The sequence below is a fragment of the Phodopus roborovskii genome, unplaced genomic scaffold (genome assembly GCF_943737965.1).
Source record: "Phodopus roborovskii unplaced genomic scaffold, PHOROB, whole genome shotgun sequence".
Classification (NCBI taxonomy): domain Eukaryota; kingdom Metazoa; phylum Chordata; class Mammalia; order Rodentia; family Cricetidae; genus Phodopus; species Phodopus roborovskii.
The window spans coordinates 433127-458343 of record NW_026126598.1 but is presented as its reverse complement, the minus strand read 5'-3'; the positions used below and the strand labels follow the sequence as shown (position 1 = coordinate 458343).

Genomic DNA, 25217 nt, shown 5'->3' with positions numbered 1-25217 from the left:
CCAAGGTGGGCTGTTGTCTACATCTGCTTTCTGTGTCTAGGAAGACAGGTCAGTGTTTGCTGGAAAGTCCCGAATTTTAGTCTGAAAGGCCACTTGGGTGGTCTGGCACTGTCCCTTTTAAGCTTCCACTTACTGTGCTGTGAAATGGGCATCCTAAAATGTCACCAACCTGGTGTGTGTGCAGTTTTATTTGAAATAGGCCAGGGTAAGCCAGAGGGAGAAACTGAGGCCCAGGGAGGCTGGGACTGGTGAAAGCAGAGGAGTTGGTGCCTGCTTGGCTAGTTCTCTTTCCTGCTGAGGTCCCCATCTCTTTCCCTGGGTTGTGGTAGACAGCTAGGAATGGTCAGGATCCAGCCAGATGATCTTGAGCCAGCCACACCAGGCTCAGCACAAGAGGCTGAGCACACAGCACACAGTCCAGGCAGCCTCCACCAGCACGGAGTGGTGGCTGTTGATTCATTCTATCCCTCTGGGCACTAAGGGTTAGTGTGGTGATAGCATGAGAAGGTTGGGCAGACTGCACAACCTTGTTTCTTTTTCCTTTTCTTCCTTTGTCCTGACCCATGCTGGCCCAGGTTTAACGATAGCAGTTGGGAGGGACTTGTTCTAGACTGGAACAGGTCTGGATGAAGTGTGGACACATCTCCTGCAGGCTGCCATCCTCCTCCTCAACTGTCTGGAAGTGGCTGGCCTGAGGACTCCAGGGCCCTGGCTTGGGCTTTGACAGAGCTCTGTCTGGCCAGTGCAGATGGAGGGTGGTGATTTATAGGGCTATGAGGGAGAACTCTTCCAATTATCAGCTTCCACAATTCCTTTCTTTATGGCCAGAATGGAAGGCAGCTGTTTGGATAATGTCTCCAGAGCACTTAAGCTGGCTTTCCTGGGCCAGAGAAAACGATAGAGACCTCACTGTCATCGTGTGTGAGCCAGATGCACCAGATTTCAAGCTCTGGGGGCAAACACAGACCTTGGTCAGCTGCCTTGCAGGCGTACCAAAGGATGCAGGGCCCCAGACTGGGGCCAGTCAGGGATGCCTCCCCTGGGAAGCCACCTCTGAGCTTTCTGAGCATCTGGACTTATCTCAGGGGTTCAGATCCCCTAGACCACTTTCGTTCTATCCCCCCTAGACTAAGCTACCCAGGCCACCACCTCTAAGTCTGTGGTTACCCTGGGATGAGGAGTGTCAAATGAGAAAGTTCTCTGAAAAACACTGCCTAGTTCTACTAGAGCTCCATGACAGAAAGCCACAGACCCCAGGGTGTGGCAGAAACAGCTCCATAGCCCCCATGTTTTCCACACTGGGCCAGCCCACAGTAGTGTCTAGAGAAGAGAGCTTTTGTTTCAGAGTTGAGGAGCTGATCCCAGGAAAGCAGGTAGTACAGACATTCTGACCATGTCAGCCCAGCCTAGGCCTGCTGACTCTGTGTCATCTTAAACTTTGTACTAAGCCCCACTGGCCCTGCCTCCCCAGCTTCTGGGACTCAAGTGGGATCAGGATATAGCTGAGCCTGACTAGTACTGATAACTAACTGTACGAGTCATATCTCTGTCATTTCTTCCCAGAGACAAGAGTCAGTCTGCACTGTTCATTGGCAATCCAGCTGTATGCAGGGTAGGAGGAGGGATCAAATACATCCTGTGTGCTGGGTCTCTGAACCTCATATGGACCATCCCACAGAGCTGACATCTCTGTGCTCTTCAGCTCTAGCCCTAGGGTGCTTCTGAGAGGGGGATATGCGCTACTTCCCCAAGGGCAAGAGGAGAGGACATGGGAGTGGAGGGTCTCTACCCAGCGTCACCTCTAGCAGCTGCCCTGAACTTGTAGATGGTTATCTAGGGTTAGTTTGTTAATTCCTGCATTTAAAAATAAGCATTCTAAATTAAATATTTATTTAAAATAAACATTTAAAAATATTGAGATACAGTCACATACCATTCAGTCTACCCATTAAAAGTGCCAATCCAGGCATTGTTCAAGATGTTCTGAATTGTGTTAACTATCACGAGTCAACTTAAAAACATTTCCATTTCTCTCACAAATGCCCCATTTCTCTTCAGACCCTCTACCCCAGGCAACTGCTAATCTGCATCTGTCTCCATTGGCTTGCCTGCCCTGGATGTTGCTTGGGGATAGAATCCTATAGTCTTGACTTCTTACTCTGATATCTACCACTGAACATGATATTTTCAAGTTTATTCTTGTGAACAGATCAGTACATCATTTCCTATGTATGGTGGAGTCATATTCTATCATATGAACAAACCACAATTGGTAGCCAGTGAGTTTTTTAAAGGATGACTCTATATCTTACTACAGTTCTGAGTTGGTGAGGGGACAGGGGGAAGGGGACACTGGTAGGGAATGTAAATAGAAGCAGCTTCCCAGAGGCCCTGGGGGATCAGATTAGAGGCTGAGCCTGGACACTATGTCTGACATCCTTTCTTACGCAGCTGGTTGTCAGGGAACACTGATGAGACCTGTAGGGATGGGGTCAGGTCGCTCAGGTTGCCTGGGGGTTCTCTTCTCATTTTCTCTTTCCAAGACTCAGGGAGATCATGCAGGCAGTGAGGACAGGGCTCATCCAAGTCAGGCATAGCTGTGCCTAAGGAGGCCACAGCAGGGTGCTGGGGTCCTGGAGCCTCTTCAGTCTTCTTTGAGGAGGCCCTGCTTTTGAGCAGCAGATCTGAGGCCTGGAGGAGCCTTTCAGGCAGATCCGGAAATTGAACCAAGATTAGAAGCAGTGTGATTGATAACAACCTAGGGGATTAGAGGAAGGGCAGTCAAATATTTGTTTAATCTTGCTCTGATTGTCTGTCTTTTCAAACAGTGGTTTCTAAACATGTTTACTCCTTGTAGCAGTGCTTTCTGGAGAATGGGCTCCTTTTATTCAAAGGAAGAGCCCTTCCTGTTAGTTCTTTGGTCCAGAAGTACCTTAGGGGTCTCAGACATAGCCCTCAGCTTCAAGGAGTGACCTATCCATATTACCCTCCGTACAAGCTGAATGCTGGCACAGGGGACCCCTCAGCCTCCAAAACAAAGCGAAAGAAGGAGATCAGAAATACCTCAAGGAGCAACTCTCCCTGGCTGGTGCCCCATAGAAGCCATTACTTGCAGCATTGAGTTCCACCCGCAAGATGAGTGAGAGAAGAGGACATTGCCATGCACATGGCCTCACGGGTTCTAAGTGGACAGGACAGTTTAACTCTCCAAAGTCGTGGAGTCTTACCTGCTGTGAGAAACTTCGGGTTGGTGAGACAAGGCTCAGTAGCCAGGCTTCTGTGGGGTTAGGAAGGAATCGCTTTGCATGTGGCAAGTCTTGTGTTCCAGTCTCAGGAGCTAGAGCTGGATCCCTGGATGAATGAAATGCCAGCTTCTGTCTCATTGACCTCCGCTGACTCACACCACGCAGGGGAAGAGTTACTTGTACCCTGAACCATGGTGCTCTGGATGGAGATATTAGATATATAGATCCAGTTGCTTCTTTGTTCTCATGAGTGGTGTAAGAACAAAGTGAGGAAAATGGATGAGCCTCAGCCATGTTTTCCTGCAAGACCAGGCCGCTCTGGCAGCTGGCAGGGCCAATGCATTTGTCACCTGGGTACTGTACCTCTGAGTGACTGTAAATTGCACACCCCATGAGGTGGCACCTGCTACCGCAGGTCACTCAGGCACCTCAAGCAGGTGGCCTTCTAATGAAGAGGCTGCAGGACAGGGACCCTGCTGTGAAGCCAGGCACCTCTGCAGGGGGTGGGGTGGTCAAATAGAGAGAGGAGATGCTCCTGGCTGTTTCTGTAAGGCCACCTGCAGCTAGGCAGCCAGGTCCTGGCAGCAAGGGAATGACTGTGAGCTCCAAGCCCTCGCTGCTTCCCAGCCACCTGTGTGCTGTACACTATGGCCATCTCACCGCCTAGCTCACTACTAGGTCTCTCTGCCCAAGGAAGCTGGACAGGGGACAACAGGAGTCTTTGACAGTCTTGGAGGATGGAGGCAAATCAAGACACTTAGAGCAGTTGCTGGCTCTTTTTAAAGTTTTTTTTTTTTTTTGTATGTTTGTAACATGTATATGGGGGAGTGCACAGTCCATGGCATGTGTGTGCAGTCGGTTCTTAGTGCCATCTTTGCCCTGAACTACTGGTTCTTGAGGAGCAGTCCTGTAACATGGCTGTATTTCTGGCCAGGCCTCTGGCTCCCTTTGGAGACCAAGTTGCCCAGAGAATTGTCATTGGGAACTAGCCAGACAGGACCAGACACTGGCTGCCCTTTAGTAGCCAGGGGACTCAGGCAGTTAGTTACCTTCTCTGAGCATCTTATCTGTCTGTAAATAGAGATAAAATGTCTGCCTTTAAGGGCTGCTGGGAAGTTGAAAGGAGAAGCTGGGGACAAAGGTCAGAGCACAGTGGGGGCCATGCAGGTGGCCTCCAGCATTCTGCCTCCTGCCTCCATGGCCAACCCGTATGTTGTCCCCCTCCTACATCAAGGGGCTGACCTGTGTATCGAGTAGGGTGTTGCAAGTGACACAGTGTCACTTTTAAGGCAAATTTATAAAAGACAGAGCAGATTCTACTGTTCTTTCTCTTGTGTCATTTGCTTCTGGAAGCTGCTGTCTTGTGAGTACTTTTTGGGAAAGTCTCTGGAAAGTTCTGGAATTATGGTAAGATGCAGAGGTAGAATTCTGGCCATCAGTCTATACCTGATGTTAGTCACATGAGTGGATTCTTCAGAAGTGGCCCTTCTAGCCCTAGCCAAGCTTTCAGATGACCATAAGCCCTGCCCTGACCAACTTATTGATTGTGACCACTGAATGACCCAGACAGAGCACAGCCATTAGCCAAGCCACCCTGGATTCTTAACAGAAGCAGTGGAAGATAGTGAATGGTCATTGTTTGGAGTTGGGTGCTGTTTCACACAGCTATAGACCTTGTCCAGGACTCCCTGCCTACCAGCTGAAGTGGCTTTGTTTCCAGGGCAGAACTGTTTTATCTACTGCAAAGGTGTCTCTCGATGGCTCAGATGTGGTCTGCAGGTCTTGATGGCTGTAGGGGTGGTTTCCATAAAGAGCCACACTTTGCTATATCCATGGTCTGGAAGGTCCTAGTTATGCTCCTGCCTTATGGAACTGTCAGCCTTTGGTATTGATGTTTAATAAGGATCAGGAGAAACAAGTAGGCCAAATAGATGTTTATTCAGGGAGAAATAACTCACAACATAGACAGATGAACACCAGCAGGTTCCTGGTCCCAAGGATGCCTCCAGAAGTGCTCCTGTCCCCGTGCTGCAAGCAAGAGAGCTGTCCAAGCCCCCTCCTCAGCCTTAGTTCCCCCAGGTCACATCTGGCCCTGTCTCCACCTCCCCCCCATGGGCCTGGTCTATGCCACAGGTGGGGACAAGGTGAATATCTCACTACAATTCCCCTTTTAGTCTAAAGAAAAGATTTGGGCTAGATACACAAACTATATACAAAACAGTGAATAACAAGTGTGCTCTAAGAAGAGGAAAATCGAGAACATACAAACTTAAGACCTAACTATCTAGTCCTAGGGTGAAGTCGAAACAGGGGTTTACAATAGAGTTGTCCTAAGCTGGAAAGCTTAAGTCTAGTACCTAATATATCCAACTAGGAAGAGAGAATACTAGTTGTGATAATTTAATCTTCAACCTCATCAAAGACCTGAGAAGGAAAATAATAATACTAGGGTAGGTGGGAAGTGCGGATGGGCAACTTCCAAAAGGTACAGCAAGGACAGAAACAGCAGGCTACCTGGACAGTCACCCAAGGTCTCACAGCAATGTTGGCTAAGGCCTAGAGTACCTGACAGACCACAACAAAGCAGAGAGGTAAAAAGGCTGTCTTACCCTGACTTGGCAGGGTTCAGCAGTCTTCTATGTTTGTCTCCTGCAAGCACATAGGACCGCACGTCCAAATCAGTGGTCGAGGTGGGGGCAGTTCTTTGCCCAAGAGGTCATTAGCCGAAGCGAGGATGAACTCCAGAAGGAGCAACAACAGTGTTCAACATATTTTCGGGAAAGTGCACAGTGCTGTCAGGAGCAATAGTGTCTCATGTCAATGGAGTACTAATATTAAAACATTTAAATGCCATGTTCTGCATGTCTATGAAGTGATTGAAGATTAAGCATCTATGTCTGACTAATCTCATAGTTAAAGGAAACATGGGTGAAGATAATCTGTAATACTCAGGAACTTAGCTAAAAAACTGATTAAAACTTCCTTGAGTAAAGCAGGAATAAATACTGAAACAATATAACTATGTACATATATATACATGTAAACCCCTAAAATAGAGGTAGAGTAGTAATGTCTAGACAAGAGGTAGAACTATAAAGGGCAGCAAGATAAATATCCCCAATTGTATCAATTTACAAAATGTCTTGAATGCAAGAAAAAGTATACATACACTTTGGTCTGCATCTGAGGTCTGATGAGGGTGTGAAGGAATCAGCCTAGTCCTAGAGCAGTGATGACAGGGACCTCTCCGACTTATCAGATAAATGGCTGTAGTTGGGGGTGAAGCAGGGATGTGTAGACCCCTGTGAATGTGGAGGGAAAGTCTGTTCTCTTCCACTCCTTGTGGCTTATTCCTCTCTCTCTCTGTTCAGCATGGAGGCCGCTTGAGATGCCAGGCTCGCTTCCTTGTTTCTCACACATTCTTCTCCAGCCCCCATCAGGAGGAAGAACTTCTAAGGAAGTAGACAGCTGGATAGATGTGCCCTCACTGGGGATGAGGTGTGATATCTGTTGGTCACCTTTTTCTTACTCACAGGAGGAACCTGAGAAAGACAAACCCTAATGTTCTCAGCTTCCCCAAGGCCCTGCCACCTGCACACCCGGCATGTGTTTAAGGATGGCTTAGACCCATCAGCCAAGGGGCTGTGGCTCGTGTACCCACAGCAGCAGCTCTTGAAGGCTTCCTCTAAGTGTCAACTGCTCTGAGCCTTTCATACATGCTATGCATTTTCTTAACCATACCTGCTCTGTTTTCAGGCATCAGGGAGATCTGCATGGAGGAAATGTAATCCCTGTTTTGTTTTTTAATTAGCCAGAAATGGACACATAAACAGTGTGTCTAACAGTGGCTGACATTTGTAGAATACTCGCCTTGTGCTTTAGTGATCAGGGCGATGGAAAGTGATGGGGGAGGGAGACAAAGGAAAAGAACACAGAGCCCAGATGAAGAAGACAACATTGTCACAGAAGTAAAACTGCATCTCAGTCCTTGGGGACCCAAGGCCTTACTGCTGTGCGTCTCTCCTGTCCCAACTCAGGGCATGCTTGAAGGGCGTCTTGTGTATGAAGTGTGCCTTAGCAGAGAGGAACCTTTCCCCTGACTGTCAGAGGTTGTTAGGATCACCTGTAAAACTTCTTAGGCTTGGTATCTTTTTGAGGGTGGTGGTGGCAGAGAAGATTTAGTTTGCCATTTATGTTACATTTGCTTATTTAACCCAGAGGCACCCGTCACTCCCACCTTCACCTACTCCCAGTCCACCTTCTAAAGCCCAGCCAACGTGTTAAATGCCACTGGTGCGTTAGGTGCATTTGGGCACTGGGGAGCCACATGAAATCCCTCCCTAAAATATACTGTTTGGTCACTGTGGGGGTTTGAATGAGAAAGGCCTCCCATAGGCTCATATATTTGAATATTTGGTCCCTAGTTGGTAGAACTATTTTGGAAAGGATTAGGAGGTGTGGCCTTGTTGGAGGAGGTGTGCCATTAGGGGTGGCCTTTGAGTTTTTAAAAGCCAAGCCAGGCTCAGCGTGTCTGTGTCTGTCCCTCTTTCTCTCTGTCTCCAATTTGTGGATAAGATGTAAGCTCTCAGCTGCTACTTCATCACCATTCCTGCCTACGTATTGGCATTGTCCCCACCAGGATCATAATGGACTCATCCTCTGAAACTGTAAGTGAGCCCCAGTTATATATAAGCTGCCTTGGTCATGCTATCTCTTCACAGCAATAGACCAGTAACTAAGACAACAGTGTAAATGCAGGAAGGAAAGCAACCCAGGGAAGGGAGTAGAGAGAGGTTTTAGATAAGGTGGTTGGAAGGGGGCATCTCTGGAAACCTATATAAACTTGCGAAGAAAGTTGTGTGATAGACAGGAAAGCAGCAGCAACAGGAGCAATGGTCCTGGGGTAGAAGCATGCTTAGCAAATTTGAGAAACGTGGTTGGTTGGGCTTTTTGTTGGTTGGTTTGCTTGTTTGAGACAGGGTTTCTCTGTGTAGCCCTGGCTGTCCTGGAGCTCGCTCTGTAGACCAGGCTGGGCTGGAACTCAGAAATCCTCTGCTTCTGCCTCCCGAATGCTGGTATTAAAGGCATGAGTGGTGACTGCACAGTGAAGGGAGTACTGGGAGGTTTTTGAGACAATGGCATTATTTCCTGTACATCTACATTCTAACTTGCTCACTGTAGGCCCCTAGAGCAAGAGGGTAAGCAGGACCCACTTAGAAGTTCTGTTTCTAGTGGCCTGTGCTGGGAGTTTTCTAGGTATTTCTAGGGACTTACTTGGAGGTCAGCCTAGCACCATCCCTCCAAGTTGGAATCAGCTTCCCCTCCTGTTGTGAACATAGAATATTCTACTTGTGTGAAAGAAGACCTCAAAAGCTAGAGGTTTGGAGATCTTCCCTCAGCATCCAGTCCTGGCTCTGAGGGAGTTAACTGTATGCATGTTAACCTAAGCAGCTAGCCTAGAAGAATGCAGTATGGAGCTCTCAGTCCTGACCCTGGGGAGGCTCAAGATGCACCAGGCCTGTCCCACCATCCTTTGGGGTTCCCAGGAGACATGCACTGAGACCTTTCCCTCAGGCTTCCTGAGGTTCATGTAATCCCCATGTCAGAGCTATGGAAGCAGTTGGAGTCAGCCTCTGCCTGCTCCAGGCTCCTCTGTCCCTCCTTCCTTGATTCTCTGGATACATACTATGGAATAATGTTAGTCAGCTTGAGCCTGGAGGAATGGACCAGAGTTTGAATCTGGCTTCATCACCTTCGAGCAGTGTGACATGGGGGCTAATTACTAACCCCTTTGGGATTTGGTTTCCCCACATGTAAAATGTAGAGCAGAGGGTCAATTCTGTTCATCTGCATGTTGTGAGCCTTAGTAGTGTGACCCAGGATGGCCCCTGCCCCTAACCAGCCTTGAGTGATTAGTATTACAGGGTGGCAATCTTGAGCTTGAGCTTTCTGGGATGGCTGCCCTGATCCTCTTAAGGACAACATTCCTGCACGATGGGGAGATTACAGTCATAATCTATTTGTCCTTACCATTTATGACTTGACCAGGGCCCTGCCATATGCTAAACACTATTTGTGTGTCATTTATGTAGTCCATGGAAAAGCCTGAGAGCTATGTACTATGAACTCCCCAACAGTGTAAAGAAAGCCCAAGCCTCAGAGGGATGAGGGGACTCACCAAGGCCCTCTAGCTGGTTAATGATAGTGCCAGCCCTTGGCATTCAGTTCTGAACTGCTTCCCTCCAGCCAGGAAGAGCCACAGGGCTGTGTGCTTGTCATGGGCAGACTAGGATCTGGGTCTCCTCTCCTTGTTCTTGGTGCCCCTCCCTGGCCCAGTGACCTTCTCTGCCTCTCTCTGTAGATGGTCAGAGAGGAGCTCTCTGTAAAAACACAAGTAAACCAAAGAAGCAAATTATGTAACATCTGGGGCTATGCATTCCAGAGAAAGGAGACAGCTAGTACACCGTCCCTCAGTTCCCTCCAAAGAAGCTGTCCCCTGGGCTTTTCTCGCCCCTGCCTGCCCTCTGGCATTTGACGTGCCGTAAGCTATCGGGACATAGGGGCAGTGGGCAACACCAAGAGCCAGTCCCTGGTGAGAGAGGATCCTGCAGCAGTCACCATGGAGTGGCTGGCCACTCTTGTGCTTCCAAATGGCATTTGAGATGTGGCCTTCTGTTGTCTTGTATTTTTACAAGACATTTTTACACATAATGTAAACTTTTCCACGCTAGGCATTTGTAAGCACACAACATCAGTCGTGTGGACTGCATTCACCGCGCTGCAGGAAGAGGGTGAGAAGGTGAAGTCCTGCCATGTGTACAATAGGTGGCAGTAACCTCACTGTCCCTGCTTGGGCTCCTTGGCTCTGGGTTCTAGTTAGGAGTACCTGGAAATCCACAGACACTGCTCCATACTCCATGCTCCCACAGCTTGTTCCGTGCTCCATAGCGTCCTCGGATGTGTGCTTAAGTGCTTTTCATCTCTGCCCTGCCTCCCAGTTATGAAATGGAAAGAGTTCTCTGTGGCCTGACTGAGCCAAGAGCCAGCTCTGTGTGCCAGTATGAAGTGGGCTGGGAGAGGGTGGGGGGAAGGCTGGTGGTGAGTCTTACACTGTGATTGTCTTATTTATTAAAAATTAATTGAGGGGCCTTGATGCATCCGGACTTGAGAGAAGCTGACAGGTCATGTGGTCTCTGGAAGCACAGGACTGGTAATCCATTTTAAAAAACATTTTCTTCTTCTTTTTAATTTAATGGAGGAAATCATTAGCTGGGAGATTGGTAGCACTGATTTATTTCTGTTTTGGGGAGGGGGGGCCAGGAGAGAATATCGCCTTTAATTGCCGCTTGTGCCAGCCAGATATTCCCATCGGCTGGGACTGCTGAGTGGAGGTAGGGATTACATCATATCTTCTCCCCTTCAGACCCCGAGTAGCAAGGGGCTCTCAGGGTGCAGGTGGGTGGCCCTGCTGTCTGCAACAGACCTTCACAATAGTAGCAAAGCTGCTGTCGGTGCTCAGGTCCCTCAAGTGAGCCTGAGCGGAGTACATTGTATAATGCTAGGGGGCGGGCCCCCAGATAGCCATGTTCAAGACTTGATTCCCAGGGAAACAGGAGCAGGACCCCCCATCTGGGAAAAAGGACTACGTGCCTCCTCTGGGGCTTCATCCGGTTCCAAGGGGAGGCAACTGGGTTCACCCTAAAAATAACCAAAGATGCAAACAGCCACAGAGTGCAAATGTTTGTCATATCTGTGGGCCAGATCATTTAAAGGTACAGCTGCCCTTCCCCTGTCACAGTGTGTTCAGTTCTCCTAGAGCAGAGAGTAACTTTGAGGTGACCTGGGCTTCATAGGGTCCCCCTTTTCTAGCACCTCAAGTTAAGGCCTGCCTGGTCTGTTGCATAGATGGCTTTTTCCTGGGGGCACCACATACCTGGCAGAGGATGAGTCACTTGTGACCCTCACAGGCCCTGAGGACCCCTCGTAAGACGAGGGGTACAAGCAGACCCAGCCAAGTACCGCCACATCATGAAGCCTCCTGAATATGAAGGTGGGATCTTCCTGACTTCAATTTACAAGTTCATCCAGCTCAGAAGAAAAATGGGTAAATAGTTTTCAGAGAGAGGACGGCTATAAATAGCTAGGCAGGATGTGGGAAAGGTGAGGGGCGAGTTGCCACTGAGGTTGTGGGCCCAGCTGCAGAGCAGGGCTGAAGGTCTAGCCCTCAGCCTACCCTGCTGTTTCCCTGGCCTCTGCAGGCTCTGCTCCTTGGGTGGCCTCCCACTCTCTCCTCTGCCTGCCAGGCGCCCTGTACTACTGGTGGCTGCCACCTGAGGCTCCTAGGCACCTTTACATAGTAGCTGGGAGTCCTGCTTGGTGGCACAAGACTTTAATCCTAGCACATGGGAGGCAGAGACAGGAGCTATAGGCCAGCCAGGGCTATATGGTGAGATTCTGTTTCAGAAACAAAACAAACATTGTAACTAGGAATTCTTAGAAAATTCTCCCCAGATATGGTGAAGTTTTGGAGAGAGTCCTGCCACACTGAATATAGCCGTACCTTAGGGATGGTGGCCTTGGACTTCAGGGCAAATGGCTAAGTCATTGGGTAGAACCAGGAATTAAGTCTGCATATAGCTCTGGGCCCCCGCACAGACCTGAGAAATGAGGTACTAATTCTCCATCTATCTACCTGGGTTCTTGCCTATTATTCACCCATTCAAACCATTTGCTCAATGCCTATTGTGTACTAGGTATTCTTATGCACACACCCTGGGATACAACAGTGAATACAACCGCCCTAGAAGCCCCCATTCTAGCATGGGAGACAGACAGTTGGTTGTTGTTTTTTGGGGGCAGGAGTTGGATTTTTTTTTTTTTTTTTTTTTTTTTTTTTTTGAAAGGGTTTTTCTGTGTAGCCCTGGGGAACTTGATCTGTAGATCAGACTGGTTTCAAACTAACAGAGATCCACCTAGATTAAATCCCAAGTGCTGAGAACAAAGGCATGCGCCATCCTGCCAGCGTGACAGACAGCTTTAGAAAGGAACGTGCTGTATAGTCCAGTGAAAGAAGTCAAGCATAGAAGGACGGTGGCGTAGTTCCTGCTGTAAGGGTGCTACAAAGTGGTCACTGGAGCCGGAGCCACAGAGACAGAAGTCAAATGGAGGGTGCCAGAGTGGGGTGGGGAGGGAGTTAGTGCGCATGAGTGTAGATTTGGTTTAGGAGATGAAAGGTTACAGAGATAATGGGTAGGGCTGCATAGCCATGTTAATGTCCTTAATGCCACTGAACTAAGCACTTACAAGCTATAACACTGTTACAAGGATAACAACTGTAAACATTTACCACTATTTGGAAAATAAAAGAGCAAAAAGGTACATCATATGTTAGGTAAGGATTGATACTATTTAAAAAAAAAATGATAGGATCAAGGGAATGCCAGGACAGAAGCCAGGGTTAGCTAAGTAAGTGGTCAGAAGGCCTGAGTAAAATGGATTTGAGCAGAGGCTACCTGGAGGAGGCTGTGTGGACACAAATGGACCCCAGTCTGGACAGCAGGAATAAGGCAGGGAGGCCACTTGTGGTTTTTTGAGCTATGGGAGGCAAGATGTCCCTGCAGGTTTGTGGTGGATCCCCTGGGCCTTCTGCTACAGGATCATGGGAAGCTGGGAAACAAGGAAAAGCTTTACAGGAAGGGAACAGGCCTGTCCTCAGCAGCACCTGCCAGCTCAGGATAGGACAACAGGAGCCAGTGCTTGACAGTCACCCCTCAGTGTCTGTAGGCATTGGTTCTACCAGAGTGCCAGCCCCTTCTATAGAAAGCAGAGTATGCATGTCCCCTGGATACCTTAACTCACCCCTCTGGGTTGTTTGTACTGCCGAACACTGTACAGCTGTGTGAGGAACTTTCGCTCTATACCATTCCCACAAAGAGCTGTCCCACTTCACCATTCAGGAAATAGTGGCAAGAAAGGCATCTGCACACACTCAGTACAGACTTGATTCTTTTTCCTCGATATTTTTCATTTCAGTCTGTGATTGGTTGATTCTCTGGCTGTGGAAACCACAGAGATTGAGGCCAAGTGTGCCTGTGCTTGTGACTGTGTTTAAATTTGCCCCATTTGTTGGCGTCTTCATGTCCTCCTTACTGTCACCTATATGTACTAAGCAGGCACAGGTGACTGGGCACAGGGAAACAACTCTTGTTTCTCATCTTTGTTATCTGGACTTTGAGACGAACAGTCTTCTCTTTGCCTGGCCAGCACTGAAGGGCCCAGGAGAGTGAACTTTTGCAACTCTCCATGCCTGGGTGGCCATGTTCTTGGGACTAGCCTTGCTGGCTGAGCCTGGGAAAGTCACTTCACCTTCTGAGTGTGTCCTTAGGCATCTGCAGAGGGAGAAGGCAGGATCAGGGTGTGGTCTGGGATCATGTGAGACCATCGATGCACTGGGAATCTCAAGAGCAGCTATGTTGTGGGGATGTCTCCCTATGCACCTGACCCTCAGCCTAGCCTGGATCAAGGTTGTACTCGCTTCATAACCACACAGGGTTCTGCCACTGCATGGAGATGGTAGGGCTGTTCCAATCCTGCAGCCCCTGCCCAGACATTCCGGGGATGACCTCAGGAGTTGCTGGGGGAGACGAGGGAAGGGAGTGGTTCTAGAACAGGGCAGAAAGGAGGATCCAGGTCTGAGGTTCAGAGACTCTTGTCATTATGGAGTCTAAGGACCCTAGTCCCAAACTGCTATCTGTTTGGTTCCCTGAGAGCCCCACCACCTACCCACTGTCCTTCTAGATAGGCCCTAGCCCAAGCTGCAGACTGAAGCCTCCCCAAACCCAGACAGCTGAGGTAAGTAGAGAGAAGAAGGGGGAAGATAGAGGTCGAGGAGCCAGGCCATTTGTTTCTTCTGCCCTTACAGTTGCCCTGTCCCTGGCAATCACCACAGCTCCGTGTGAGTCTTTAAATCTGTAAATAAAAGTGAAACAAAATGAAAGGTTCCATTTCCCACTGACAGTAGCCACATTTTGAGTCTCAATGGCCACCTAGCCCGTGAGGTAGCAACAGCTGCCCTGGCTGGTGGAGGGATAGAGCGTGGCTGTCTTCATGGAGAGTTCTATTGGGCAGCCCTGGCCTTGTCTCTGAAGTAACCCCATGAGATAGAGCCCTGAGAAGCTGAAGAGGGGAACACTCACCAGTTTACAGCCAGGAATGCCAGTAGCCCTGGAACCTGACTTCATCTTTCAGTTGGTATGGAGTGGGGGTTACTCGTTAGTCCTCCTGCCCAGCTGGCAGCTCCTCCCCCACCCCACCCCACCCCCAGATAGAGGAGACTGAGCCTACTTGAAGTCTTCTGACTCCATTCTCATGTCAAATACAGGTGAGGTTTGCTTTTTGGAAAGACAAGTTCAGGGTTTCAGGGGCTTGCAGCTTGGAGACTAAATGCCCAGAACACTTCCTTGGTTTCTGGGGGAAGGAATAAGAGGAAAACCCAAATGGAGAAATAATCTACATGTCCATCCTGTAAAGAGTAGGTATGTACAATAAGGTCTATTTAATCAATAGAATATTACTCTGCCATGAAGAAATATAGGTTAGAACATTTATGAACTTTGAGAACATGTTAAGTGAAAGAAGGCAGTCCCAAAAGGTTGCATGTGCTTTGTAATTGTGTTTGTATGAAACATCCAAAACAAGCTTGTCTATGGACAGTAGATTAATGATAGTTGAGGGCTAGAGAGAAGAATTAATGGAATGGCTCTTCCATGTGTCTCCTTTTGGGTGATCAGATGTCTGCCACTAGATAGAGGTGAATATACTTCATGCCACTGAAGTGTATGCTCTAAATTGATGAAAATGGTAAATTCTGTGATGTATACCTTTTACAATAGAAAAGTGAGAGGAAACAGTAGAAATCTTGGCAGTGAATATATGTATGTGCTCCTTATAACATTTTTCTGACTTATTCTTATGCAGGGACATTTTCATAACAAATTGTTGTCGGGGAGGGGGGCCTAGGAATTAAAAATGTTTCCTTGGCTATAGGCTTCAAAGGCAAGGTTGGGTATGGTAGCATTCAGATGTTCCCTCAAGGGCAACAGGCCTGTGGACACTGCTCTTGGCTCCAGGTTCTGCCCTAAGGTTTGCCAGCCAAGTGCACAAAGGGAGGTAGGGCATTGGATGCTGTCCCCATGCTTTCAAAGGGAGCAGGAAGGGACACAGCATCCACAGCCTCATTCTTCCCTAAGTCTGCCAGCGTCACAGTCCCCAAGAAGTGCAGCTTGGTAGAGAAAAAATGGTCTTGTCTCGGGTTTGTACCAAGGAAATGAAAGCACAGAGATGTGACCAGACTTGCAATGGCCCTGTGATCTCCAGAGGGAGAAAGAGACTCCAGCCCAGGCTCCTGTGCTCCCCCCCGCCCCCCGGCCACCTCTGCAGCGCAGAGCCTGCATGAGGCAGGGGGCAAAGCCAAGGCTGGTAGTGTGCAGGTGGGAGCTATAGCCCAGTGTAGGCTTGGTCCAGGGTGTCCATCATATGGTCCCTTCTTTAGCCAGCAGGTACCCAGCACCCTCCCATTTTGGCTTCCTGCCTGGGTGGCTCTGGGCCACAGAAGCCTTCCTGTGGGTGGGCATCCCCTCCTTCCTGAGGGTGGGAAACTATGACTCAGGGTTTGGTGACTGAGTTTTAGAAACAGGAGGCAAGGATAGAGAGGCAAAGCTTCTAAAAAGCCTGGGGAGGGGACTGGGTCTCTTTTTCTGGGACTTTGACCTTGGGTTCTGAGTGAGCAGCATGACATTACAGGCATAAGGGTGCCGGATTCCAGCCGAGGGGTAGATGAGCAATCTGAGAGAGGGGGAAAGCTTTCCTGGCTTCCCTGTTCCTCAGTGTGGCTGGAGTGGAGGGCTGTTTTTGCCCACCATACAGCAATGCCCCACCCTGCCTTGGTGTGCAGGCCAAGGCCTGTTTGGGGAGGTTGCCACAGCAGAACTGTGGGATTGGCTCTGCTGACGCCTTCCCCTGGCATATGGCTCCTCCGCCCGCCTCAAGCTCTGCCAGCGGCTCCCCTTTCTCCATGGCAACTTAGCTCAGTGGTCCCAGTGGAGGAGAGAGAATCAATTCTCTCTCCTTCCCGCCCTCCCGCTCCACTCCCCACCCCTTCCTCTCCTGCTTGCCTTCCTCTTTGCCTCCGCTGTCCCTGCCTGGTGTCTCCTCATACATCCAGGGGACTGTGTGCTGGCACTTTCAGGCATGAGCTGCCTGTAGCTCTGCAGGCTGGGGGTAGCTCTCTGAGAGTCTGCAGGATGGGGCTGGTGAGCGGGGTCCCAGCCAGCTTGTGCTGTGCGAGGCTCCTGCCCTGGTACTTTGTGCCCCCATCCCTTACCTCACGTTGGCTTCCTGAAAGGTAATTTTCTGCTTCTTCTTGAACATGCCTCAGCTCTAGGCTAGGTTTATTAGCGAGGAAGGTTCCGTCTGGTCAAGGATCTGTTTGCTTTCTCTTGGAAAAGCTGGGATAGTGGGAGAGCGGAAAGGAGAGAGGCCTGCCCTGCCTGAGTGCTGCCCGAGTAGAGTTGGGGTACATAGCTCCTCTCCTGAGTAGCCCAGCTCCTGGCTTCCTCTGGGGGCTGGGGACAGTACGCTGCTGCACTTCCAATTTTGCCTGTGATTGCTAGAGCACGAATAGTCTGTTTTCCTAGAGTGTGGTCGCACCAAGGAAAGGAGGAAATTTAGAGCCGCTCACGTGTCCCCCAGGGGGCAGAGCTCTGGCTACAGGCTGCCTGGCTTTCTGACTGACTAGTCCTTAATCCTCTGAAAATGGGCACTCAGTGTGGAGTTGTTTTATCCCTCCACCAAGATTTCAAGAGGATGATGTCAGGAGACTCATCTCCCAGCTGGCTTCAGGTAAACTGGTCCATTTTCAGACAAATGTGTTGGCTTGGGGCTGCCTCTCAGCCCAGCTGGTTTCAAATGGGATTCGAAGAATGGTGGGTGAGCATTCTCCATTTCTTCCCACCCTGGCCATGGCATTCAGAGTGGGAGTTGGTGATGTTGACCCCTCCACAGCCCAGCACATGGGGCAGGCAGCTCCCCCATTGCGCCCCACTCCTTCCTGTGCAGCTGACAGTGGAAAAAAGAATCCTCGGTTGTCAACAAGAGCATCTCCTGTGTTGACGGAAAGTGAGGGCCATAGATACCGGATTTAGCACCCAGTTCTTAGAAGCTACAGGCTTGAATGGTGTCTGCGTGTAAGCCCTGTCTGATCTTTAAATAGAAAAACGCACACCAAGTAGCCCTGTCTGACTCACGGGGAGCATCAAAGTTTGGTGTGGAATCAGAGAATCCATATCCAACTCTGAAAGAGGTACATAGCTCAGGGGGCTGCCTGCAGAGGAGTTGAGCCATTCAGGTGTGGGCCTGAGTTGAGAGGTGATATGAGGCTGAGGGGGAGACATACGTTAGCTCTCCATGTGAATAGAAGGTAGTAGACTCACAATCATGTTGATAAGCCAGGCCGTGGCCACCTGTGCTCTGTTTTTGATTCCGCATTCTCCCTGACAGATTGCTTTAATAATGGCATCAGAACCTCGACAGCAGCTCAAGGCCTGGGTAGCTCTGTGGTTAGATGTATCTCCCCATGACCCCTTTCTTTAAAACTGCACGAGAGCTGTCATAGACTCTGTTTCTTGTGCTTGCTTCTGAGCACTAAAACAGCACTGATGGGCAGGGCAAGGAGTCTGTGTGTCTGCAGACACAGCTGAGCTTCCAGGCTCTGCTCTCATCAAGACCCTCCTGGCATCTGGTGCTGTGCAGGCTTCTTCATGGCATTACCCAAGTCTGGGTTTGTTGGCTGGCTGTGAATTCTGATGGGTTTACGAGCTGGTGATGCTGGGGAGGCCGGGTGCTGGTTCTGTTTTGTTTGTCTGAAAATGGAAAATGTGATGTGACACGCAAAGGCAAGTGCTCAAGTGTAGCTCCTTTCTCGTCTCTGCTCTTCGCTTCTATGGGAGGCTGCTCCAGCACTGCCACCGCCACTGCTGCTGCCACAGCAGGGTCCCTGGAGCCTTTCATGTTCCCCCAGGACCAGACAAGTACCCATTCAGATCATTCAATTGGCAAACCCAGAAAGGACAGCGAGAACTGAGCTCAGAAGGAGAGGCAGGCTCCACCTCCAACTGCTTGTATCCCAGATAGACCCTGAGTGCCACCCTCCAGTCCTGCCTCCTCCCACCCAAGTCCTTGCTTAGTGGATGCTCCCAAGTGTAATTGTGATTGCAAGATTGCACATAGTGCTGACTTACTTGAAAGCATCTTGGGGAGCTGTAGAGGGTGTGAGAGCAGCTTGGAGAGGTGGGAACCCTGGCTGCCGATGGCTTCAGCCAGCGAGAGTGTGGAAGGCTCATTCCAGGAAAAATGGAATAATCACCGTATTGGCTGGCTTTCAGGCGGTGAGTGGTTCTTTCTTTAATTTGACAGGAGCGCCGGGATTTGGGGAAAGGATGGCGGGAAGCTGGGGAGCCTGTGGTTCACACAGACCTCATGAAGCCCTGGTGCTATCAGGGGGAAGTTTGATGCATTTCTCATGCTAGATTGACCACCCAGGTTATGCCCAGGCAAGACAGACAGCCCCCCCCCCCCCCGCTCAGCATCTATCTGGGAGGTTGAACCTCTGACCCCCTCTAGGCACCCTGTCCTCAGCTCTTAAAAAGTCTCTTGGGGGGTATTAACTGAATGACCTCAACTATGCAGGAAGAAGGAAGCTCATGAGTTAAATATTCCCCTGTGCTCTTGTGATTTCCTTGAACACACACATACATATGCATGCACACATGCTCACATCCTTGCGCACCTACGCATATGTATGCATGCATGCACACATGCAACACTCATTCAGCCTGTTCTTGCATATGCACACACATACATGTGCATGTGTATAAGCTTGAACTACACACAAACACATGTGGCCCGTCTGCTAGCAGAAGCGCACATATCTGTTGACATTCTGCTCGTGCTCGAATGATCTAAATCACTGTTCCCAGCACTGCCAGGATCATGCAGTTGTGCCTTTACTCATTCTTTTCAGCTCTCTGTCTCACCTGAGTAAGGTGGATTGTCCTTGTTCCCTTTTCTGCTTATCCTGTGTGACAGTGTTTGGGGAGTTACAAAGATAGGCATGATCTTCTGCAAGAGAAGCATGCAGAGCTCACTCATAGAACGTCTCCAGTCCCAAGGGAAGGGGATTATCAGAGAGATTGATAAGCTTAGGGTGTGTTAAGATGTGAGCCTCTGTGAGTGGTGTGTGTGTACAACTGTCTGGTATGTGTGCATTTGTACTGTTTGTGCATCTCAGAGTGTATTGCGTGTGTGGTTTGTGATGTGTATGTAAATGGGTATGTGCTTGCATATGTGTTTGTGTGTAACTGCGTGGAAGTGTGTAGCCTGTGAAATGTTTGCATCATGTGTGGGGGTGCATACATTTATTTGTGTGCATATGTGTGTAAATTCGTGTGTGAATGATTGGAATTGTGTGCATGTGTATATTTGTTATTTGTTGATTGTAGTATGTTATGTGGAAGTATGTGCATTTATGTGGTATGTTCCTATATATTTGTGTCATGTGTTTGCATGTGAGCTATGTTCAAGATGTTTGTGCAGTATAGCCATTGTATTTGTATTATATGTGTAGTATGTGTATCTATAGGGCTCTGTGAAAGTGTATTGTTTGTGGTGTTATGTGTTTGAATGTGAGGGTACAAATGTATATATATGTGTGGTATGTGTGTAGTTTGTTATATGTAAGAATGTATATAAATATATGGGTGGTATGTGTATGTGGTATGTATGTGTGTAGGGTATTGGTGTTCTGTGCATGTAAATGGTGTCCTGATGTATATATGTGTGATATGCTAAGGGTGGTATGTTTGTGTGCTCACTGGGATATGTGCAAGAATGTACATATTTGCTCATACATTATAGTGTTCTGTGAGCATGTGGATATTTGTGTGATAATTCATGTATTTGTGCTTATGGGGTGTTTGTGTGTTATATGTAATGTGTGTATGTGTTTTATGTGTGTACGTGTATGTATATATGTATATCTACATTGCTCATTTTTGGATGTTTGAGCACCCTGGCTTCCGATCCTTTTTCCATTTACTGGCTCAGTTTCCAGAGAAGCTCTGGGCAGATGTTTTTTATGTGACTATCCTGGAGTCTTACTGACCATTGCATGGGTACCTTCAGCATTCCATCTCATTGGATGCTATGCAGACATTCACAGGCCATCTTGGGGTTTGAGCAGCCTGTGCCATGAAGACAGAGCCAGAACCCTGCTCTTTGGGCTAACTTGTTCATCGTTTACACATGTAGCTGCTCTGTGTGGCAGGCCCTTGGCTCTAGATGAACATCAGACCTGACTCTTGCCTTGGGAGGAAGCCTGCATGGGAGCAGGCTAAGCAAGCACAAGGGTGGCCCAAGAAGGCAGTTCTTGTCCCATCTGGCCTCCCTTTCCTCCACCCCAGCTGACTGAGGAGGAGGCTTGGGAGTAACAGGGGAAGAAGCCCGTTCCCCAGCCCAGCCTCTCACTCACGGCCCCTGCCCAGGCTACAGTTCAAGGTTCAGCTATGAAGTAGAGAGTACAGCACACCCAGACACTGCTCCCCCCCCCCCACTGCACCACTTTGATTCTCCTTTAAAAGGTACCCACAGTCTTAGATATCAATGGTTTATGTGGTAGGAGGAGCTGTGTACATCACGGGATCTATGCCTTGGTTTCCTGTCTGTAACACAGAGATAACACTTGTCTTCTTCACATGGCTAATGTGCAGAACAGAAGTGAAAGTGCTTGGAAAGGGACGGTGTGTATTGGCAGTGGTGGAGGTTGTAGGGCTGTTGTAGATAAACCATTCCGTTTAGACACACACATAGGGAGAGGGCACAGACAGAAAGCAGACAGTGCAAAAGGAGAGCAATCAGCAATTCTTGGTTCTTGTGTTCATTTAATAATTTTTCTGAAAATTGGAGACTCTGAAGAAAGGGTTTTTTGTTTGTTTTGTTTTTCAAGCCTTAGACACTTGAATACTCTTCCTAAAAGGTTGATGATAATATGTGGGGTAGTACAAGTGTTCTCGCCTTTAAAAATCCACTAGAAGTTAAATGTATAAAAACTGTAGGTGTCCATGCAGCCCTGGCGGGAGGTGAGGGAGCCATGGAGGACAGGGACTGCATCTTCTGGGTTACCAGCCTGAGGAAATTTGCCCTAAACATGGTTGGGGTCCAGGGTCTGGCTCAGGAGTGGGGCTCTATTGCTCAGAGCAGCCCTTTCTTGTGCTAGGTGAAAGAAGGGTGGATCCTACACTGATGTCAGCACTGGGCACTGGTTTTGTTTTTTGTAGTTGTTGTTGTCGTTTTGTTTTGTTTTGTTTATTTTGGGTTTTTTGGTCTAACATGCAGTAGTGGAGTCCCCTGTGAGCGACATGCAGTAGTAGGGTCCCCGGTAAGCGAAGTGAGCTTTGTTTTCTGTTCGCTGCTGTGAGCTTTTGTCACATAAATGTCCAACCTCAGAGCCTTGAGAGCTGTCACAGTGAGTACTAGGCCCACAGCTGGAGAGTCTGCTCTGAGTTGCTACTGTCCCATGACAAAACCAGGCGTGGTGGAAATGAATGAATTTAGAATGTTGGGGTTGGGGTAGTGTTGGGAGAGGGAAGGAAAGGGACACTTAGCAGCTTAACTCTGTTCATATTTGAAGCAGCTACCATTCTTTGCCTCAGTTTTCCCACCCTGTTGCCATAGCAACCACACCCTCACTAGTTCCAAAAGCAAATCTAAAGGCCCTGCCCTTGTCCCCGCTCTGCTCATGAGGTACTGGAGATTCCCTTGGCCTGTCTGAGCCGGTTTGCTGGTTTTCACTATAGGGATAGCGATGGGCAGCCCTGCAAGCCTGTAGTGGACAGGAGGCACAGCATTTAAAACATTCTTGCTATCTTGTTTCATTTGCTTGGGGTGTGCCATGTGCTGCCAGTTGCTGAAGTCCTATCTCCAGGACTGGGCTACTTGTGGAAAGGAACTTCCTCAGATAGTGGGAAGTGCCAGGTGGCAGCTACATAGACCCAGGTTTGAGTCCTAGCTGTGTGACTCACCAGACATGCTGAATCCTATTGTACCTTAGCTTCTCGATGTGTGGAACAGGCAGTTGTCTCCACTGTCCCTCACTCTGTATGCAGCTCCAAGTCTCTATTGATCATAAGGGGGGCATAGAACAGGGTATAATTTCACGGGCCTACCTCCAAATGTCCTAGTACAGAGGCCAGGACAGGCCCTTCAAACGATCTGTACCTCACCGTACAGACTCCAGTGTGTTCCCCTAGACTAAGCTAGCCTTGGGGGGAGGGGCAGCGTTGTCACTCACCAACCCCAGGTCTTTAGGACTTTCCCTCCATTGAAGGGAAAGCAGCTCTGTGTCTCACTTCTGGAGTTCTGGTATAGCCTCAGAGTAAAGAGGGAGCCTTCACAGGCCCAGAGAAGGGGCAGAGGCACAGGCACAGAGTCCCTGGCTAGCAGCTTTCTGTCCCGCTCCGCTCTGCTACCCATGGCCCTCTGTCTTTACACTGCAAAGTTCAGTCTGCTCCTGCCTGTTGCTCCATGGCTCCCAGGTCTGGCCTGCTAGAAGGAGAAACTAACACAGAGACCCAGGAAGCTTTTCACAAGTCACATGAAACCATGGTAAGGATGCTTATGATGTGTAGGTTGTGAAGATCCTTAAAGGTCATGCGTACTGCAGCCCAGCCCTCAGAGATGCTTCTCAGTAGCCTGGGCTCAAGAACCAGTTGGTTCCATTGAGATGATACAGATGGACTCAGGCCTGGGCTCCTCCAAGTTCTCCTTAGCAGGGACCTGACCTTTGTATGAGCCACTCCTGCCCAGCATTAGGAAGCCACCACAGGCAGCTCTGCTTCTGGCCTCAGCACAAAAGTGGATTCTTTTAGTTGCCCCATCTAGGGCTCCAAGAGGCCTCTCTGCAGGGACAGACCTTTCTGGCTACCTATATCCACACAGTTGCCCTGAGAGCACCAACAGCTGGAAGTGAGCATGATGCTGTTGGCTGCCCAACCCCAGGGCATGGGTATGGTCCAGCACAAACCCAGCCTCCAGACCACTGTTTGATGTAACCTCCTGTCTGTAGCCTCGTAATATCCAGGGATTCTCCAGTGGATCATTCTAGGACAGGAAAAAGACATGGCTATCTCTCCTCACACCCATCTCTGTGTGTGGAGAAAGCTAGCAGAGCTTCTGGAACCCACCTATTTACCTCATCTTAGAGACTCATCTGCCCTCCAGGATCCTCCCAGCCTTCTGGCTGGGTCTTTCACCTTGAGCTCTTTGGGCTCGGTGCCATCTGTCCATTGTATGACGTCCAGTGTGCAGGCTGAGACCTCTCTGCCATCTTGCAGTTGTGTCTGGTCTGTCAGATACTCTTACTACTGTCATAGTTAGAGCAGAATAACCAGAATCTGTTCCATATGGGTCATAAAAGTTGAATGTGCTTCCCAAGGTCAGAGAATTATTCAGGAACAGGGTTTGGAATTAAAATCATTTTCCTAACCACTATTTATGGGGCACCCTAGTTTGTTGAGCATCCACTCTGGTTAAACCCTGTGGAACCACTTTGAATGAGGCCCAAGGCCTGAGCTAAAAGGCAAGCACATGGCCAAGCCAGTGATAGCCGAAAGCAAAGTTGACATGTGGTGCCAGAAAAGGATAAGGAACTGCTCCCTGGCAGAGAGATCAGCATGGAATACTCCAGGCCCATGGGACAGTGGCCAAGTTTGGAGACACCAGAGCCTGCTCTTGTATATAACTTTTCTAAGCCTGTCCTGCCTCTTCTGTCTCTTTGTACATGAAAGAGGTCACTCCAAACCCTTGTCATTTCCCAGTGGTTCCTCCATCACCCTGGGGAGGAGATGTGTCTAAAACTCAAGTTGCTGAGCCTTCCTTGGAGGTATGATTGAGAGCCTGAGAGGGCGAGTGTAGAGTCTGAGGGTTTCTTCTTTTTAATTATTACATTTATTAGGTTATTTGCATGGAGGTGGACGGCATGAGTGTGACACAGTACACTTGTGGAGGTCAGAGGACAACCTGAGGGGTTAATTTACTCCCTTTCACCATGTGAATTCTAAGAGTTGAACTGGGATTGCTATGCCTGGCTGCTGAGCCATCCTACAGCCCAGGAGTCTGCATTTGAAAGAGGCTCACTAGGTATTTCTGAAGTCTCAAAGGCCACACTCTGGTTTGAGCAAAGCTACTCAGCTAGCTTGCAACCTTTTGAGCCCTGCCCCTACCACCAGCCTGTGGCAGCCCTGACTATGACTGATGGCCTGGCAACCCATGAACTGAGGTGGTAGGGGATGCTAAACTTCCAAAACCCTTGACTATTTGTTCCCCAATGCTAAGAGGTTCTCAAATGGAAGCAGATTAAGAACCAAGGGGGAGGGTGGGAAGTCATGCATATCTTGGGGCTGCTTGTGAAGCTTGCCTTTCTCCCTGAGTTAGAGCTGAAAGCTATTTGCATAGGGCTGGTGCACATCAGGATTTTTGACAATGTCTGGACTGACCTGACCAACATGGGCTTACAAAAGGCTAGGATAGAGAAGCAGCCAGAGCAGGGAGGCTGGAGGGCAGTTAGCATGCTATGGGCTGAGTGGCCAATTCCCCTCTAGTGTCTTAAACACAGATAGGCTTCTCATTAGCATGAGAAATCTCCTTAAGTGGCCCAAGTTAATTGGACCACAGCTCTGGTAACAACCCAGCAACAGGCTGGTTCAATCCTGCCTAAGTGCTGAGGTTGCTCTCACAGATAGAGCTTCAGTGGTCCTTTCCCATAGTGCACTCAGAGCAGAAAGACTGGCTGATAGATATGGGGAAGCCGGGGTGTATGCTGTCTCTTCAGGCCATAAGTCCAAGGTACTAGTCCCTGGGGCT

The 25217-nt window shown here is 49.1% G+C and overlaps 1 protein-coding gene across 10 annotated transcripts in view; it reads left to right on the top strand.

Moving 5' to 3' along the window:
- The window catches only part of Pitpnm2 (phosphatidylinositol transfer protein membrane associated 2), a 126784-nt gene that overhangs the window by 43685 nt on the left and 57882 nt on the right, over nucleotides 1-25217 (top strand). Inside the window, exon 1 of one of the 10 annotated variants that reach the window (XM_051205045.1) lies at nucleotides 7893-7912. The exons of 6 other annotated variants lie outside the window; for them this stretch is intronic. The gene's annotated coding sequence lies outside the window, so the exon portion shown is untranslated. Of the gene's footprint in view, nucleotides 1-7892; nucleotides 7913-16510; nucleotides 16648-17125; nucleotides 17145-18460; nucleotides 18689-25217 lie in introns of those variants that run through there. 3 more of the 10 variants (XM_051205042.1, XM_051205046.1, XM_051205043.1) reach the window with 3 other exon arrangements.